Source organism: Diceros bicornis, chromosome 29 (assembly GCF_020826845.1).
Source record: "Diceros bicornis minor isolate mBicDic1 chromosome 29, mDicBic1.mat.cur, whole genome shotgun sequence".
NCBI lineage: Eukaryota > Metazoa > Chordata > Mammalia > Perissodactyla > Rhinocerotidae > Diceros > Diceros bicornis.
The window spans coordinates 28,590,066-28,608,434 of record NC_080768.1 but is presented as its reverse complement, the minus strand read 5'-3'; the positions used below and the strand labels follow the sequence as shown (position 1 = coordinate 28,608,434).

Genomic DNA, 18,369 nt, shown 5'->3' with positions numbered 1-18,369 from the left:
TCATTTTGTGTTTTTGATATCATAACTAACCTCTTTTTTGTGCATTTGTATCCATTACCCTCTTACCATGGAACTAGATAATTTTTCCTATTTGTGGTCTTCTCTTTTCCCCTTAGATCAGTCTCTTTAACATTTCTTGTAGCACTGGTTTCTTGGTGACAAACTCCTTTAATTTTTGCTTGTCTGGGAAATTTTTGATCTCTCCTTCCATTTTGAATGATAATCTTGCTGGGTAGAGTATTCTTGGCTGTAAGTTTTTTCCTTTTAGCACTTTAAATATATCGTGCCACTCTCTTCTAGCCTGTAAGGTTTCTGCTGAGAAGTCAGCTGATAGCCTTATGAGGTTTCCTTTGTATGTAACTTGTCTTTCTCTTGCGGCTTTTAGGATTCTCTCTTTATCTTTAATTCTGGACATTTTGATTATGATGTGTCTTGGTGTGGGCCTCTTTGGGTTTATCTTGTTTGGGGCTCTCTGTGCTTCCTGTACCTGGATGTCTGTTTCCTTCCTTGGGTTAGGGAAGTTTTCATCTATTATTTCTTGAAATAGATTCTCTGCCCCTTTGTCTTGCTCTTCTCCTTCCAGGACACCTATAACACGGATGTTAGTGCACTTAATGTTGTCCCAGAGGTCCCTTACACTGTCCTCACTCTTTTTAATTCTTTTCTCTTTTACCTGTTCAGCTTGGGTAATTTCTTCTAGTCTTTCATCCAGCTCGCAGATCCGTTCTTCTGTATCCTCTACTCTACTTTTGAGTCCCTCTAGTGAATTTTTCATTTCCAGTATTGTATTCTTCATTTCTGATTGGTTCTTTTTTATATCTTCCATTTCTTTGTTGACATTCTCACTGAGTTCATCTATTCTTTTCCCCACATCAGTGAGCATCCTTAACACTCTTTGTTTGAATTCTCTGTCGGGTTGGTTGCTCATTTCTGTTTCACTTAGTTCCTTTTCTGGGCTTTTGTCCTGTTCCCTTACTTGGAATGTATTCCTTTGCCTCCTCATTTTGCCTCTTTCCCTGTGCTTGTGTCTACGTATTAGGTAGGTCAGCTATGTCTTCTGCTCTTGGATAGGTGACCTTATATAAGTGATGTCTTAGGAGGCCTGCAGTGTGCTTCCTTCAGTTCTCAATGTTCCAGGGGTGACCCCTATGTGGGCTACGTGTGTCCTTCTGTTGTGGCCTGTTTGCTCTCCCTGTAGGCGCCCAGGGAGTCCGAGTTATGCTCCTGGCCAGCTGTTGTAATGCTCAGCTGCTTGTAGTTGTTGTGGGGCCTTCAGTCTCTTTATCAGGTGTGGGGAGCCCCAGCACAGTTGGCTGCAAGTTCTAATAGCATATTTGTGTTGCAGTCTTTCTTTTAAGTGAGTAGGCCCCCAGAGTGGCAGGTTGTTAGGCTCAGGGCCTTACAATTGCTGTAAGCCTCCAGCCTTTAGGTCTCTTGTCAGCTCTCTGAGGATTGCAGCTGGATGGGGCTGGCCTCAGGCACAGGAGCACCCAATTGCTTCAGGCTTTGGAAGGTGGGGCAAACCCCCTATGTGGGTCTTTGAGAAGCACAACTCTTCTGCAGGTGACAAGCCCTGCTGCCCACAGGTCCACACACACAGTCAACACACTCCTGCCCCGTGTGCACGCCCCAAGCTCCTCAAGTGGACCCAGTCTCTCCATAGTGGGAGCCCACACACTCCACCACTGCCCCACATTCTCCACCCGCTCCTTGTGCACACCCTGCCCCACTGAAGTGGGCTCAGTTGTCAGGCTGCAGAGAATCCAGTCAGCAATCTATGCAGGCCCACAAGTTGCCTGAGGGCTTGTTGTTGGTTGGGGCCAGTCTCTAGGGTGGGTTGCCTGCCCTGGCTAAACTGGATTAAATCGCTTCTCTAGTGGGTGGGGCAGACCCGGGCTAGCAGGCCCCAGGGAGAACTCCAATGGTGTCTGTGTCAGCACGCCCACACCAGGCCACAACAATGGCCGCCGCCAATGTCCCAGTCCCTGGAGAGGTCTCACCTCTTACTGAGATGCACTCAGGGCCTATCAGGTGAGTCTCTTTTCACCAAAGCACTGTGCACTTTTCTTTCTGGTGATTTTAGGTCGCTTTCTGAAACAGGTGAGTTTGCGCATGGGCCCTTTAAGAGCCAGTTTTAATTTCTTTGTGAACCAGCTTTTCTGGGAGTACTCCCCAATGTTTTAGTAGCAGGCAAAGTCAGATACTATGCCACTTGTCTTGATTGTGCTGGGTCCACAAAATGCCCACAGCGGGGGCACTCCCCAGCTCAGGGCCCCGGTCCTCCAGGGAGGGCTGCAGACCTGTGCGCTGCTCCCAGGCGGCCGAGAGGTGCTGCAGCTTGTGAAGGCGGCGTTTTTCCTCTCCAGAAGGGAGTTATGCCTCTTCCACCTCAATTAGGATTGTCCTTTGTTGCAGGAGTTCCTCTTATCCAGTTTTCAGTTCTGTGTCAGGGGTAATTTTTCCATGAGTAGTTGTAAATTGGCTGTGTCCGCGGGAGGAGGTGAGTTCAGAGTCTGCTTATGCCGCCATCTTGACTTCTCTCCAGATGCTCCCTTTTTATTGTCATAAAAATTATTATATCTTAGCAAGTATGTCTTTTTCCTAATGGAAAAATGAGAGTAACAGTGCTTTTTTTCCCTGCATACTATATAAAGCTATAATAGAAATATAACACCATTTATGAACATGATTACTTCTTTTTTTTCTCTGATGGGCAGCTTACTATATGATACGAGCCAAAAAGTCATATGAAAATAATTTTTTAAGATTATATTAATGTAATATATTAAAGTGTGATGGCAACATCTAGAATATTTACAACTCTGTAAAATTGTATCAAATTATTGTTGTTTAAAAAAAAGAGATCACCAATATTGATTTTTTTTCCAAATGTTTTCAGGTAAGAGAGTTCTGCATTTCTAATAAGAACAGAGGACAGGCTGAGATTTTGATTGAACTTTTCAGTAGAACAGTAAGAACTGTGCAGGATGAATGAGGCTTTTGCACAGATGGACTGATCTTGATTCTGCATGTGTTGGCACAGGCATGGGTGAGCCGGGAGAAGTGACCAGCACTGCTGTAATTAGAGAGCTATAAGTATAGAGTTTTTCAAGTTCAGAAGAGTAGTTTTCTCAGCCCAGGATTGTTCTGTACACTTCTGTGTGCACAGCTGCCCTCTACTGGATGGAATGACAATTGCCCAGGTTCATTGAAACTGGAATTAATGTACTCAAGTATTTATTTAGCATTTAACAAACATGACTATCTTAGGTATTGTGTTGACCTCCAGGGATACAGACATGGGGAAAACACAGTGCCTTCCCTCACATAGCTCACAGAAAATTGGGGAAGACTCATAAGAAAATCACTGTTTGCCATACAGTGTTAAGTGCTATAACAGTGGTAGGTACAGATACTATTAGATACAGAGAAAATATAGTCAACTTTAGCTTATTAACTGGTATGACCACTGTTTGAGACCTCATCTGACAAAATTACCCAGAAATTCTGTAATTTTTACCTTGGCAATGGGGTTGACAGATAAAAAGAGACAACACCCAGTTAAATTTGAATTTCAGATAAATATTACATAGAACATACTTATACTGAAAAACTATTTGTTGTTTATCTGAAATTCAAATTTGACTAGGCATCCTGTATTTTTATTTGTTTATTTTTTGCTAAATCTGGCCACCTCCACAACCATGATTTGTCCAAGAACTCCAAGGACTTAGTAAGTGCAAATGGGCCAGTTTTGCTTTGGAAAGGCTATGTGGAGGAAGAACTGAGTGATCAGTCCACTAGTGGACTGTTCTTTTCTGCAGCCAATGCATCTGTCACTGCCAATGCCACTCCTGTCACTCCATTTTACCACTGAAACAGCAGTTCCTGAATTATCTCTGCACCCTTGCTTATGTTTGTGATGGAGCCATCGGTCTTCTAGCCTCTTGCAGAAACCTTAGAGATTCCTCAAGAGAAGAGAGTCTTTTTCTCCAGTTTTGTGTGCCAAGCTTGTGCTCCTAAGGTTATGCAGCACCATGGATTATCCGTACCAGAGTGGCTGGTTCAGGAAGAGCTTCCAGACACAGCCCAGGCTAAGTACCGATGCTAGCCACTGTCACCCACACTTTCCCTTCCTTCATAGAGTGCCCGTCCTTAGGGATCTTTCAGGGAGATATCCTGCCAGCATATTCCAGTGGGGACTATCTCAGTTCATCAGAGAAGTTTTGTATTGACCCTAAAGTTGGTCACGGCTTCCATCTGTTTGTTCTCAGGAAACTCATTGGTTCTGGAGTAAATTTGCTCAAGATTTTCTCCCCAATGTCAAGATTTTCACATCAAGAGGGTATTGGAAGGGCCGGCCCCATGGCTTAGCAGTTAAGTGCGCGCGCTCCGCTACTGGCGGCCCAGGTTCGGATCCCAGGTGCGCACAGACGCACCACTTCTCCAGCCATGCTGAGGCTGCATCCCACATACAGCAACGAGAAGGATGTGCAGCTATGACATACAACTATCTACTGGGGCTTTGGGGTGGGGGGAACCCTTTAATAAAAAAAAAAAAAGAGGGTACTGGCAGATGCAGCTATTTTTGAGTCATGGAAAATTAGCAGCACACTCTTTCCCTAGGGAGTTGGGTGCATATTTGCCTTTCAATTACATAACTACTCAAGTGATTCTTTCTAGATCACTTACTATATGGAGAAGATGCTGAAAACTTTTGTTTATTTTTCAATTGAGATAAAATTGGTAAATAACATTGTATTAATTTCAGGTGTACAACATAATTATTTGATCTTTTTATACATTACAAAGTGATCATCACAATAAGTCTAGTTATCATCCGTCACCATACAATTGACCCCCTTCATCCATTTTACCCACCCCCAACCCCCTTCCCTCTGATAACCATCAATCTGTTCTATATGTCTATGAGTTTTGTTTTGTTTTGTTTGTTCATTTGTTTTGGTTTTTAGACTCCACATATAAATGAAATCATATGGCATTTATCTTTCTCTGTCTGACTTATTTCACTTAGCATAATACCCTCAAAGTCCATCCATGTTGTTGCAAATGGCGAGATTTCCTTCTTTTTTATGGGCAGGTAGTATTCCATTGTGTGTGTATATATATATACGTATATCACATCTTCTTTATCCTTTTGTCCATCGATGGGCACTTAGGTTGTTGCCATATCTTGGCTATTGTAAATAATGCTGCAATGAACATAGGGCTGCATATATCTTTTTGAATTACTGTTTTTGTTTTCTTTGGATAAATATCCAGAAGAGGAATAACTGGATTATATGGTACATCTATTTTTAATTTTTTGAGGACTCTCAGTACTGTTTTCCATAGTGGCTGCACCAATTTTCCTTCCTACCAGCAGTGTATGAGGGTTCCCTTTTCTCCACACCTTCTGCAACACTTGCTATTTCTTGTCTTTTTGATAATAGCTATTCTAACAGGTGTGAGATGATATCTCATTGTGGTTTTGGTTTGCATTTTCCTGATAATTAGTGATGTTGAACAGCTTTTCATGTGCCTACTGGGCATCTGTTTATCTTCTTCAGAAAAATGTCTATTCAGATCCTCTGCCCATTTTTTAATGGAATTGTTTGCTTTTTTTTTTGCTATTGAGTTGAGTTTTTTATATATTTTGAATATTTTTCAGGAGAAACTTTGTAGGCCCGAAAAGAGTGGAACAATATACTCAAAATACTAAAATACTTCTATATGGAGAAGATGCTGAAAACTTTTAATTTGTTTTCTTACTTCTCTTATTCCTTTATCATGTAACATAAGATGCATTGACTTTATATCGTAGTTTGAAGTATTGTTAATTTTTTTTTTTGCTAAGGAAGATTGGCCCTGGGCTAACATCCATGCCCATCTTCCTCTACTTTATATGTGGGACGCCACCACAGCATGGCTCGATAAGTGGTGTATAGGTCCACGCCCAGGATCCAAACCTGCGAACCCCCCACCACCTAAGCAGAGCTCGCGAACTCAACCAGTATGCCACCGGCCCGGCCCCATGAAGTATTGTTAATTTTACATCATAGTATCTAAGTTACAGGATGTCAAGGAAAAGAGTAAACATCTCTCAAGGACTTTACCTCCTTTTCTGGGGAAGGGATTAGTGCATTTTTGGATGTACACAGGATAGTTGTATCATGTTATGTCAATTATGACCTTATTATTGTCTTTATTAGGAAATTAAGTATGGTTTAAGGGGATGAGTATGGGTGCCAAGTTGACGAGGGATGGAGTTGTGATGATTAATTTCATGTGTTAACTTGATTGGGCCTCAGGTGTCCAGACATTTGGTCAAACATTCTGGGTATGTCTGTGAGGGTGTTTCCGGGTGTGATTAACATTTGAATCAGTAGACTGAGGAAAGCAGATTGGCCTTCGCAACGTGGGTGGGCCTGATCCACACAAATGTAGACCTAAACAGAACAAAAAAGCTAAGTAAGAAGGAATTTCTCTTGCCTGACTACCTTGAGCTGGGACATTGGTCTTTTCCTGTCTTCAGACTTGAACTGAAACATTGGCTCTTCTTGGGTCTTGAGCCTGCCACCTCTGAACTGGAACTACATCATTGGCCGCCCTGAATCTCCAGCTTGTCAACTGCAGATCTTAAGACTTTTCAGCCTCTGTAATCGCATGAGCCAATCCCTTATAATAAATCTCTTCATATATGTATAAAAATATATATACCTTAAATATCTCAACCTTACAGTGTTAGAACACTTAAAAAATCTTAAGATTCACCTTATTTATGTTTAATATTTTTAGCATTATAAAAAATATTTAATACTTGGGAAAGTTTGTCAGTTAGACATCTAATACACAGGAAAAGTACATTGAATATGTTAAATTTATAACGGCAATTCAAAAAATAAATTCAATTATCTAAGTTTATAAATGGGACCAAATGTTTAGCAAATGCCCTTTAAAATAATTATTATAATTTACTACATTTATAAATCAAATAATAAGATTTGTAAGGTGGATTTAAAAGCTTAAGGAAGAACTAAGTTTAATTTTGCCTGGTAACTGATGGACCCTTTTTCCTGCAGACTAAGGGCTTTCCTGCAATTAGCAAAGCTTTTTTCTGTGGCAGTAGTCATTATAGCATACATAATATAATGTTTCAATCCAAGTTAAAACAAAAGAATGGACGAACAAACAAAAATCCTGCTGCAGACTGAATTTTTAAAAACTGCGTCATGACAGAGAGAACAGATTAGTTACCACAGGGGAAGGCGGTTGTGGGGTGAGCATACCGGGTAAAGTGGCACATTTATATGGTGACTGACAAATAATAATGTACAGCTGAAATTTCACAGTTATAAACTATTATGACATCAATTTAAAGATTTTATTTATTTATTTTTTTCCCCCAAAGCCCCAGTAGATAGTCGTATGTCATAGCTACACATCCTTCTAGTTGCTGTATGTGGGACTCAGCCTCAGGATGGACGGAGAAATGGTGCCTCGGTGCGCGCCCGGGATCCGAACCCGGGCCGCCAGCATCGGAGCGCGCGCACTCAACCACCAAGCCACGGGGCTGGCCCTTATGACATCAATTTAAAAAGTGTCTCATGATACACTACATTCAAGTTGTAAAATACATTTAAATTTTGCCTTGTAATAAATGATTATTGGGAAATGGAATGGTGCATCATTTGGGTTCCCTGTGCCAATATTTTTACCCAAAACAGTGAAGGATCCTTCAGGCCTGCAAGTGTGAAATTAAATCTAAGCTTAGACTGCAGTGAAGTATGTGGATTCTGTGATCTATATAGCCCTTGAATCAGGCTCTAATAGGCCATGCTATAGAGCATTGATTTTTTCTTCTTTTTTTTTCTCGGTGAGGAAGATTCGCTCTGGCCTAACATCTATTGCCAATCTTTCTCTTTTTTTTGCTTGAAGAAGATTAGCCCTAAGCTAACATCTGAGCCACTCTTCCTCTATTTTGTATGTGGGTCGCTGCCACAATAGGTCCCCCCAACCCTCAAACCTGGGGGGGAACCCAGGGCCTCGGAAGTGGAGTGCACTGGGCGTTAACCACTGTGCCGCCACAGGGCCAGGCCCCAAGCATTAATTTTCTGAACGCAAAGAGTCTTAAAAATCTTGATATTTTATATCCCCAAAACATGTCCTTATGTTTTTGCTACCTCCAAGCTCAAACCTTAGCTAAGGCAGTTGGCCATTAGCTGCGGAACATATAAAGTCCTTCCAAAACTTTTTGAATTCATTTATAAAGTCACTGAAAAATGTACCAGAAGGGCACCCTCATAGGAACTGAGGATGCCTGGAGGCTTGCTTAAGCAAGGCTCACTCTGCTCAGTTTAGGGAAAAGAACCCAGACCTCCCCCTGAGTCGAAAAGATGCCAGTAGCAGATATATTCCATTTATTTAACCATTCAACAGACATTTTTTGAGGGCCTACTATACGTAACTGCACTAAGCACTGAACACACATTTCACTCTGGGACGCTGAACCTGACTATAGACCCCCTTCCCGCCTAGCCCCCAATCTCCAACGCTTCAGGCGTCCCCCCCCCGCAGGCCTCTTGCTCCGCCCATTGCGCAGGCGCATGTGTGACCTCTTCCGGCACGGAAGCCTCCGCGAGGGCACGTGCCTAGGGGGCGCTGCTTTCTTCCTGAAGTTTCTTGGGGAGCTTGTGCGAAAAGTTCTGTTTCGCTGTGAAGATTTAGCTTCTGAGGAACTGACTGGGCAAAGAAGGCGGCTCAAGGTTTGTGGGGACTGTAGCAGATGAGGGGAGGCGGTTTAGAAGTTAGCAAGGGTCCCGGTGAATTAAAGAGGGAAAGAATGTTAATTATGAAGTTGAGGGATTTTTAACTTGGGGCCCACAGGTGAGCCTCCGAGGAGTCCGCGTGGCGCCCCGACACGATGTGAAACACTAGCTTTTCTCGGACGAGCTAGTTCGCACGCTCGCGCCCCCTCTGTTCCCACCCCCCGCTCCCCCGCGCCGAGAGCTGAGGTAGCCTGACGCCTGTTAGCAGCTGGGGTCGCTCAGGCACCGTGAGGGGAAAGCCCTACAGCTTGGACGTGGCCTCGACCCCGGCCCCCTTGATCTCCAGTTCTCAGTAGCCCGAAGGCAGAAGGGAGCCCTCCGAACCCTCCGTGCCCCCTGCACTGAGCGGGGCACGTCCAGCGTTCGACTCGCGTTCGTTCCGCGACGTCCGGGTGCGGGTTCCTGGGGCGGGGTGGGGGGGCAGTGGGCGTGGCTGCGTCGGGGCGCCGCCCACTCGGGGCCGCGACTTCGGACTCGCGCGCGACTCGCGCCTCTAGAGCGTGGAGGCCGAGAACGCCGCCCGGGTGGCGGCTGCTCTCGGCGCTGCAGGGTGCTGACCTGCCCCGGGCCGCCCGGGCCGCCCGCGCGCCGCGTCGCCGCCGAGCAGAGCCCGCGCTCGGACGATGCCCGCCGGCGCTGGCCGCCCGCTGTCTCGCTGCAGGAGCCGGTGGACTCGGGTGGGCGAGGGCGGCTCGGGAGCGGGGCGTGGCGGCGTTCGGGCTCGGGCGAGGGGTACCCGGGGTGAGCAGCCCCCGACGGCCGACGGGCGGGCGGACCTACGCGCCCGGGATGCGCCGCCGCGTGTCCGTGCGCTTTGGCCGTTGTAAGGGCTGAAGGGAGGTTTTGCGGGACTGCTTCGCCTCGGTAGTTCTTGACTTCTTGATTCACCTCTTGGAACATCTTGAAATTTTTCGGGTCCCACAGTGATGTGGGTGCAGAAAAAGCCTGCTGACCCTCAGGTAGTTTAATATGAGCCTCTTCCTAAGCCCATCCCCACTCACATCTTTGAAGGCAGTTTCCATCCTTTCCACGCTTGTGGTTGAATTTATTCTATTCCTTTGGAATGCTCAGTTTGACGTTCGTGGCCGTCGTGGTGGCTGCGTGGAAAAAACTGTTTAGTAATGATAGTACAGAAGGAGGAAAGGTCGAGGGTTACTGGTAACTCCAAGCTTTGAAAGATGACACAGTTCCCCTCAAGTTGTAAAAATTGTGGGCTCCATGTGCAGTGTGAAGCATCCCAACACCGTTAGTGCCTTGTTTGCTTTTTGGGGTGATGGATGAATATGGGACTATTTCAAAGTATAGAGTCAAAGTGACACAAAATTATAATTTGCTTAAGTTTCTGAATTTCCTCTTTGCTAATTGTCTAAGTGTGTATGTGTAGACGGAGTAGAAGTGGTACAAGTTTTAAGAAAAGTGTCATTGAGTAGTTAATTTTATTTGACATTCTAAAAAGGTTTTAGGCTTCATTCAGAATATATCATTGCTGATTGGAAAGGAGGGTACATTTTAACATTTGAGGCCAAGGGGACTGGAGGAGTGAAATGAGTATTTAGAGATATTTTTGATGCTCTTTCGTTGCTCACTTCTTAAAAGCTTCTAATTAAAAAAAAAAAAAACTGTCTTTACCTTATGGCTCAGATATTTAAAATCTGAACTTTACTTAATCATAAAGATGTCAAAATTTTGGGGAGAATGCCTAAGCGTCTTGAATACCCGTGCACATTTTCTTTTTAAAAATTTATTGAAGAATTTATATGACTAGGGAAAAATAATTAGTTATCTGCAGAGGTCAGTTGTTGACCAATAGGAAGAATAGCATGATAACTTTTATTTACATTTTCTGAAATTTTAATTCTAGTGGCTAGTGATAATTTCAATTTTAGTATACATTTCAGCCGTATTTTATTTTTGTAGTTTAATACATTAAAAATGTTTTATTATATCCCAGTGTATGCATGTGGAATCATTATGTTGTTCACCTGAGAGTAATATGATGCTATATGTCAGTTGTATCCCAATTTAGAAAATGTTTTATACAACCAGTAAAGTATAATAATTATAGTATCTTTATTAATAAAATATCGTTATAGTGCTTTTACTCAATTGCAAGTGACCTGAGGATCATCAGTTTTTCTCTCAGTATACCAGCTAGTGTATTTGGGCACTTTTAAATTATAAAGTTATGTTTTATTATAGTGAAGGATGACATAATGTACCTGGATTGCAAAATTTTTAAATTAGAGAAAACAATCACCGTTTTCACAGTACCCAAAGATTAATTTTAGAAAATCGGTAATCATGATATTTGGTAAATGTATTACTTTGGTCTGCCTTTGCTGGGTTTCTGTTTCCTCTCTCATTTATTTCAAAATATCTTTGCTTTCGTGGAAGATGATTTAGGGAATTTGAAGTGCCTCCATATTATCCTGTTAGATGTGACAGAATCTGATTAACTTTGCAAACCCTGCATGTGTTGCACAGTTGGGATTAGTTTTCCTCTAAATCTTACCTTTTTTCTTTTTTTTTTTTTTAATTTTTATTTATTTTATTTTTTCCCCCAAAGCCCCAGTAGATAGTTGTATGTCATAGTTGCACAGCCTTCTAGTTGCTGTATGTGGGACGCGGCCTCATCGTAGCGGGAGAAGCCGTGCGTAGGTGCGCGCCCGGGATCCGAACCCGGGCCGCCAGCAGCGGAGCGCGCGCACTTAACCGCTAAGCCACGGGGCCGGCCCTTATCTTTTTTCTATTCATATTTTGTTATTTATCCTGATTTTCAAAAAGAAACATTTTTTTGCTTTATTTGAACAAATATTTCCAGAACACCAGTATTTTATTCATTGGTTTGATGCATTTATAAGTGATATTCTAAGGTAATTTATTTTTACTTTGTAGTATTTTCAGTTTTATAAAATTAGTCCAGTAGTAGGGTTAGATTATCAGAAATTAACTTTTTAGAAATAGCTATATTTTACAAGGTGAGGTGAAGTTGTGTAATAAGCTGAGCAAAGTTCAGAAAATTTTAAACTCATGTATAGAGTAAATTTGATGATTGCCTTAATGAGCAACTTTGCCTATTAAGATAGTCTCTGAAGTCTGGTGGTAACTCTATATCCTTAGAATGTATAATCCACATAATGCAAAGCCTTTGTAATTACTGCTCTTTGAAACTAACGGTAGCTGCTGCTCCTGAGGGTCTGTCTTAATTGCAACAGCTGAGACTGTGGCAAAGCTGCAGCGACTGCTTTCACCTGTATGGCTGGGACTATGTGTGGACAATTAAATCCTTATCAGAACCTAATTTTCGTTTTGGATAGCTTTGGTAGTGCTCATTCTGTTAGATTCTAGATAAATAGCTCAAAAAATACTTTGATTTTTAGGTTTCTCTGAGAGGTTTAACCCACTGTAACTCAACTTGAGGATTTTGATGACAGTAATGCAATAGAGAAAATCAGTAATTTGAGTATCTAGCTTATCAGGATACAAATCTAAAACCTCCTGCGCTAATGCACACGCCTGTGGGGGGAAAATACATTCCTTTTGCCAATGAAGGTAAAATTTTATTTCTTTTACATTTTTGTAAGCATAAGCTTGTTAGCACTGGTATATTTACAAATTGAACAACAAGACTGTAAAGTGTATGTGTGTGAGAGAGAGAAAGAATGAGTAAACGGCATTTTTTATATTAAATCAGCAGGAACCATTGTAATCTTCTCATCTAGAGGTTTTTAACTTGGGATACATGGACTTCAGTGATTACTAGAAGCCCCTCATTGTTTGCAAAAATGTGTGGATTGTCTTAATTGTTGTTGAGGAAAAGATATGTGGCATTATCAGACTCACTAAAGGGTGTGAGACCCCCTTCCCCAGAAACAAATGTAGCAGTAATAAACTTGAGAAAGGTTGTTTTTAGAGGAACACGTTTTCAGTTTTAGGAATGCGTTTTCAGTTTTATAAACTGAAGTAGCTGGATAGTCTCAGGGCTGGAACTCAAACCTAGGTTCTCAACTGCCAATCCTTTGCTTCTCCCATTAGTCAGCATTTATTGCACCGTGTAGTGACTCCTTATTTGATAGGGCAGTGTTCTGTACTCTGTGGCTTACAAGTAAAGCCTTTTGTTTAGAGAGGCATTTCAAGCTCACATAAGCATTTTAATGCAGGATCTTAGCGGAAACTATGAGCAAAAAACAGATTATCATCTGTAAAGGGAGATATGAACAAATATTTCCTAATATAACTAGATGAAAACATTACCACAATTTTGTGCCATTAATATAATACAGCAAATCTAAAAGGGACAAAGCTTTTATAAGATCAGCAAATTCTTTGCTAGTAGAATTACGTATTGTAGTTGTGGTCAGGGAAGTCTGTAAGCACTTTGAGCTTGGAATGATAGTTTTACTTAAGGGTTATACGTCCTTTACATTCTGTGTGGTGTGTTTTGTGTGACATCATATTTAGCCAAGGAATAGGAAGCAATTGCAACAAACAACAAAATAATAAATTTTAAAGAAGGGTTCCACAAATCCATCTTTCTCTCTCTTTAGAAAACCCAATTTTTTGTGTCTTTCTTTTGCAGGTGTCTTTCAAGCCCATTTCAATCTATTAAACCTCGTATTTTAGTTTTCCCAAATTTGTTATGTGCCTGCCCATCTGAGGTATTTAACCCATACAAATACAAGCATTTTGTATATACTTGTTCTCTCTTAAAGCTAAAAAGAGAATAGGGCTTCACTGGTCAATAAATAGTAACTATTTGAAAAAGAATGGAGGAATTTTAGATGATTAACATTAAACTGTAAGGATTAAAAAATAACTTCCTTCTGTGATTAAACATGCATTAATAATAACAGCCAACACTTGTATAGCTCTTTACTATAAATGGGTCATTGTTGTTTTTGTTGCGTATATTAATTCAGTTAATCAGTATAGCAGGAGAATGTCGATTAACTGAATTAACTTACTAAGTAGATATTTAATTTCCCATTTTCATATGTGAAGAAATTGAGGCACAGAGAGATTGGGTAGGTGGTCCAAAGTTGCACAGTTAGTAAGGGGCACAACAGGATTTGGAACCAGGTGATCTGGCTTTACCAAAGTGCCACTAAAAATATTTGTCTTTAATGTATGGCATGAGTAAGTCAAATAATTTTCTTTTAAAAACAATCTATCTGAACTATTTACGCTAACTTTTTTTAAAGGAAAATTATTTGCTACAAATTTGCTGAGTCTGAAAAAAAGCTGATGGCAAATTATTCTGTTTTGGTCACCTTATATTTGTGGACTATCCAAAAGTGAGACTAAAATTTTTAGTTTAACAGAAGAATAGCATCACAAAAGTCAAGAAAAATGATCCAAGTTCATTTCTCTGCCTAAGGTGCCATGACTGGTGTTCTAGTTACTTTTCTTCTGGGGACTCAATAATATTCAAGTTTTGCCTACAAGTTTCTTTGAAGTCTTTTAAGTTTCCAGTCCGTCTACTTGATGTAATCCCCACCAGGTTTATTTTAGCTTTTTAGACATTGCATGATTAATGTGCTTCTACAGAATTTTTGAGAAACCTGTTTGTTTTTAAAACAGTCAGGTATAGTCTTAAAATGAATGTGAAGTTAGAAATAGACAAATTATATTAAAACCCATTCTTGATAGGAACATTATTAAGGATGCACATTATTAGCTTGTTGCTCATATGCAAGAAGATTGGATAATTGCCATTTGTTACCCTCTCAAATTTAAACTTAAATACGGAAAATTTAATTTTCAAATGAACATTCTGCCTGTTTCATGAGAAGGATGTATAATTAGGTAAGTTTATTTAGGAATTATAATTGTGTATTAGTGTTTTTTGGGCATGACTCCCTTATAAATATGCATGATCCAATATTAAATAGTTATCTTAAAAAAAATTTTTTTTGACCTTATCTTTCTGGCCTCAGCCATACATTTCTTACTTTTAGGTTCAGCAGACCATAATAGGTGAATAATGATTGGTGGCTGTATTTTCCATACCAGAATGTCTAGAAAATGAAGCTACTTTTTAATTCTTTAGACCTACACAGAAAGATAGCTTAATATTTTAAAATGAGAGGAACACCTTGAATAGCAAGAATGATTCAGTGCACAGTTCATTGACGTTAGGGGCCAATATAAGGAATACTTTTGGTTTTTATCTAGAAAACAGTGCAGTATAGGAGGAAAAGTTGATTCAGTGTTGGTTCAGTCTTAGAAATTTATCAAGCAATGCCTCATGTATTACCTGTATAGCTTTTTTTCCTACATTAATAAGCATGCATGGTGTGGATTTTTAGATGTGACCGATTTTAGTGATTATTTTGTTGTTGGGGAAAGTAACTGGTAAGTTTTCTACAAGGATTAAATAAGGTGCTCTTATTTTTTGTTTTCCAAGAGTTTTATATTTTAAGTTCTCTGGAAAATTATATGTCATTATCTTTAATCATCTGATTATTCCTTTATATTTCCCTAATGTCTTTTAGAAAGTCTCATAGCCATAATAGATTAGCTATTAATCTTATCCCTGTGCTTTTACAATAATTCCCTAACTCCTTTTGCATGTAATTTCCATCTGCCGAGCAGAGAATGCACTCAGTTTGAGGTTATATTGATTGATTGACCTATTCCTCGTCTTTCACAGCCTGGTAGCACAATTTACTTCCATATGTTACACCCTTCTGGAAACACATCTAATTTCCAGGACTTTGGCCAGGCAATCATCTCTCTGTTTATATTTGTCTTAGGAGGACAAGAAGTGGCTTTAAGCTGGCAAAATGATGACTTTCTTGCTGTTTTCATTTGCTTTTCACTGATTTTTCAATACAGTAATTTAGAGGAAAGCATTGTTTAGATTTAATAGTTGGGCTCCCTAGTAGTAACAATTACCCTCTCATTGTGTTCATCTATAAATATTGTAAAACAAGGTTGATATATAGGAGAAGGGTGGGTAATCCAGGTTATCTTTCTTATGGAGTAGGTTGCAATTTATCCTTTGCTAGTTTAGTCCATGGTAGTGTGGTTCTGTTCGGTCAAGCCAGTCTGAATTTGGGCATTTGGGAAGGTTGAAGGAAGGAATAGGACTGGAGGATTGAGTTAGTGAAGAGTTGAGCTGTTTTCTCACCTTTCTCTGTAGCCAGGATGACCTTGACTTCTTTGTGCAACCTGATCTATTTTTACCCAAGCTCCTAGACTCCAAAGGGGAAGAAACCAGGGGAATGGTAACCCTTGGGGAACATTTAACTGTATTCCTCTGATGAAAAGCAGCTGGACTGGAAGTACTCTTTCTCATAGCCTAGACTCTTGGGATAGTCTTTAAAGCATGTAATTTACTTTTTACTCTCATTTGACTGCATATAATTAGATAGAAACAGGATCCTCCTTGGGCTTGGAGGAAGAGCCTGCCCCAAACTTTTAGCGAAATCCATCCATACAGTACAGGACATTAAAACAAAAATAGGACTTCTGAGTCATCACAAAATAATGGAAATCTTTGAGTACTAGTTTTTGTTTCTAGTTTAGGAAACTCCTCAAATTGGAAGTTGGTTGATCCAACATAGACAACTGAACATGAGTTATTGAGCTAAAACAGTTAAACCACATAGTTTAAAGGATAATCTCTCTCTTGCCTATTCTCTTTTCCCTGAGGGCAAGTCTAAATCTTGGCAATAAATATAAATGAATAAGCCTTGAGAAATGTGCTGGTAATCACTAGACCTTTCCTTCCTGGAGTGCCCAAATTTTATTGTGCCTGACCATCTAGATTGGTGGTTTCCAAAATGTGGTCCCTGGACCATCAGTATCACCTGGGAATTTATTAGAAATAAAAATTCTTGGGCCTCAGCTCAGACATACTGCATTAGAAACTCTGTAGGTGAGACCCAGAAATCTGTGTTTTAACAAGCCCTCTAGATGATTCTGATATATATTTGAGAACCACTAACCGTAGATCATCAGGAATGAACCATGGTTTTTTGCTTTGCTGGTCCATTGCTTCCATATAAATACTTCATTATTCATGTGGATATTACTGCCTATGTGTACACCAGGAAAAGGCAACCTGTGTTATTAGTATTACGTTGAATGGCACCCAAAGTAAAATTGTTGGTAGCCTTCAGAGTTCTGTTTCCTTGTCTTCTGGCTGAGTACCTGGAACAAGGTAGCTGCTTGATAAATACTTATTAAATGAATGCCTGCCTCCCTTTCCACCCCAAAAAGCAAAACCACGTTTATATTTTTATTTCTTTTGGGTTCTTTCTCTGCAGGAGCGTTAAGCTTGAAAGTGATGTTCCCAGTTAAGAGCATTTCTTTCTCGTAATAGTGACACTGGTTGAAAGAGATTGCCGATACTAAAAATAAAAAAGAAAAAAGACAAAAAAAGACACGGTTCTTATCTAGCTGATTGTATGCTTTCCTCAGAATTATCTACCAGTAGATCTCAAATGTAGCTTACATCAGAATCACCTGGAGAACTTGTCAGATCATAGATTGCTGGACCCAACTCCTAGAGTTTCTGATAGAGGAGGTCAAGGATGGGGCCAGAAGATTTGCATTGCCAATTCCCAGGTGATACTGATGCTGCTGGTCTAGGGACCACAATTTGAGAACCACTGCCCTTAGTTCACTAAGACCAGAAATACAGGTAATTTCATGACTGTGAATGTTACTTCCTGGTGCTTGCATAGCCAGTGATCTATAATTGGAAAGTATAGTAGACATCTGGGTAACCAACTTAACTGAATTTTTTTTCCAGAGGTGTCTGTTAAGATCCTCTTCTTCAACATAAGACTTTTTTTCAGAGTTCTTTAAAAACTGACTCAAGGGGCCGGCCCGGTGGCTTAGCGGTTACATGCGTGCGCTCCGCTACTCGCGGCCCAGGTTCGGATCCCGGGCGCGCACCGACACGCCGCTTCTCCGGCCATGCTGAGGCCGCGTCCCACATACAGCAACTAGAAGGATGTGCAATTATGACATACAACTATCTACTGGGGCTTTGGGGAAGGGAAAAAAAAAAAAGGAGGAGGATTGGCAGTAGATGTTAGCTCAGAGCCAGTCTTCCTCAGCAAAAAGAGGAGGATTAGCATGGATGTTAGCTCATGACTGATCTCCCTCACAAAAAAAAAAAAAAAAAAACTGACTCAAAACTCACCTACCTAAATAATTGAATTGAGGGGAATAGATTCTTTATCCAAATTTTGCCACACTGATCACTTCATTTCTCTGCTTCTTTTCACCTCAGGCTTTGTGGGGAGTTTCGCTAAGCTACTCCATGATATTGCTGCTTTGGCATGCATTTTGTTCATCCAAGCAGCCTGCAGTGACCTTACACTGACATTAGCCCCCTCATGCAAGTGCATGCTCTACATAGTAGCCCTCAGTCACAAGCAAATGGAAGTTTCTGATATGACTTCCCCAATGGCCCTTGTGATCAAAAGTCTCCCCTGCCTCCCATTGCCTTCCCTTAGATAAGAAAGACCCCCGTATGGCTTACTACAGCCCTGCTCTCTTGGTTTGAGGTGACCAATCAAGCGTT

At 40.9% G+C, this 18,369-nt stretch overlaps 1 protein-coding gene across 1 annotated transcript in view; it reads left to right on the top strand.

Annotated features, from left to right (window-relative positions):
- Positions 1 to 9,415: 9,415 nt before the first annotated feature.
- TEX15 (testis expressed 15, meiosis and synapsis associated) overlaps positions 9,416 to 18,369 on the top strand; it is a 98,707-nt gene continuing 89,753 nt past the window's right edge. Inside the window, exon 1 of the mRNA XM_058525161.1 lies at positions 9,416 to 9,787. The gene's annotated coding sequence lies outside the window, so the exon portion shown is untranslated. The remainder of the gene's footprint in view (positions 9,788 to 18,369) is intronic.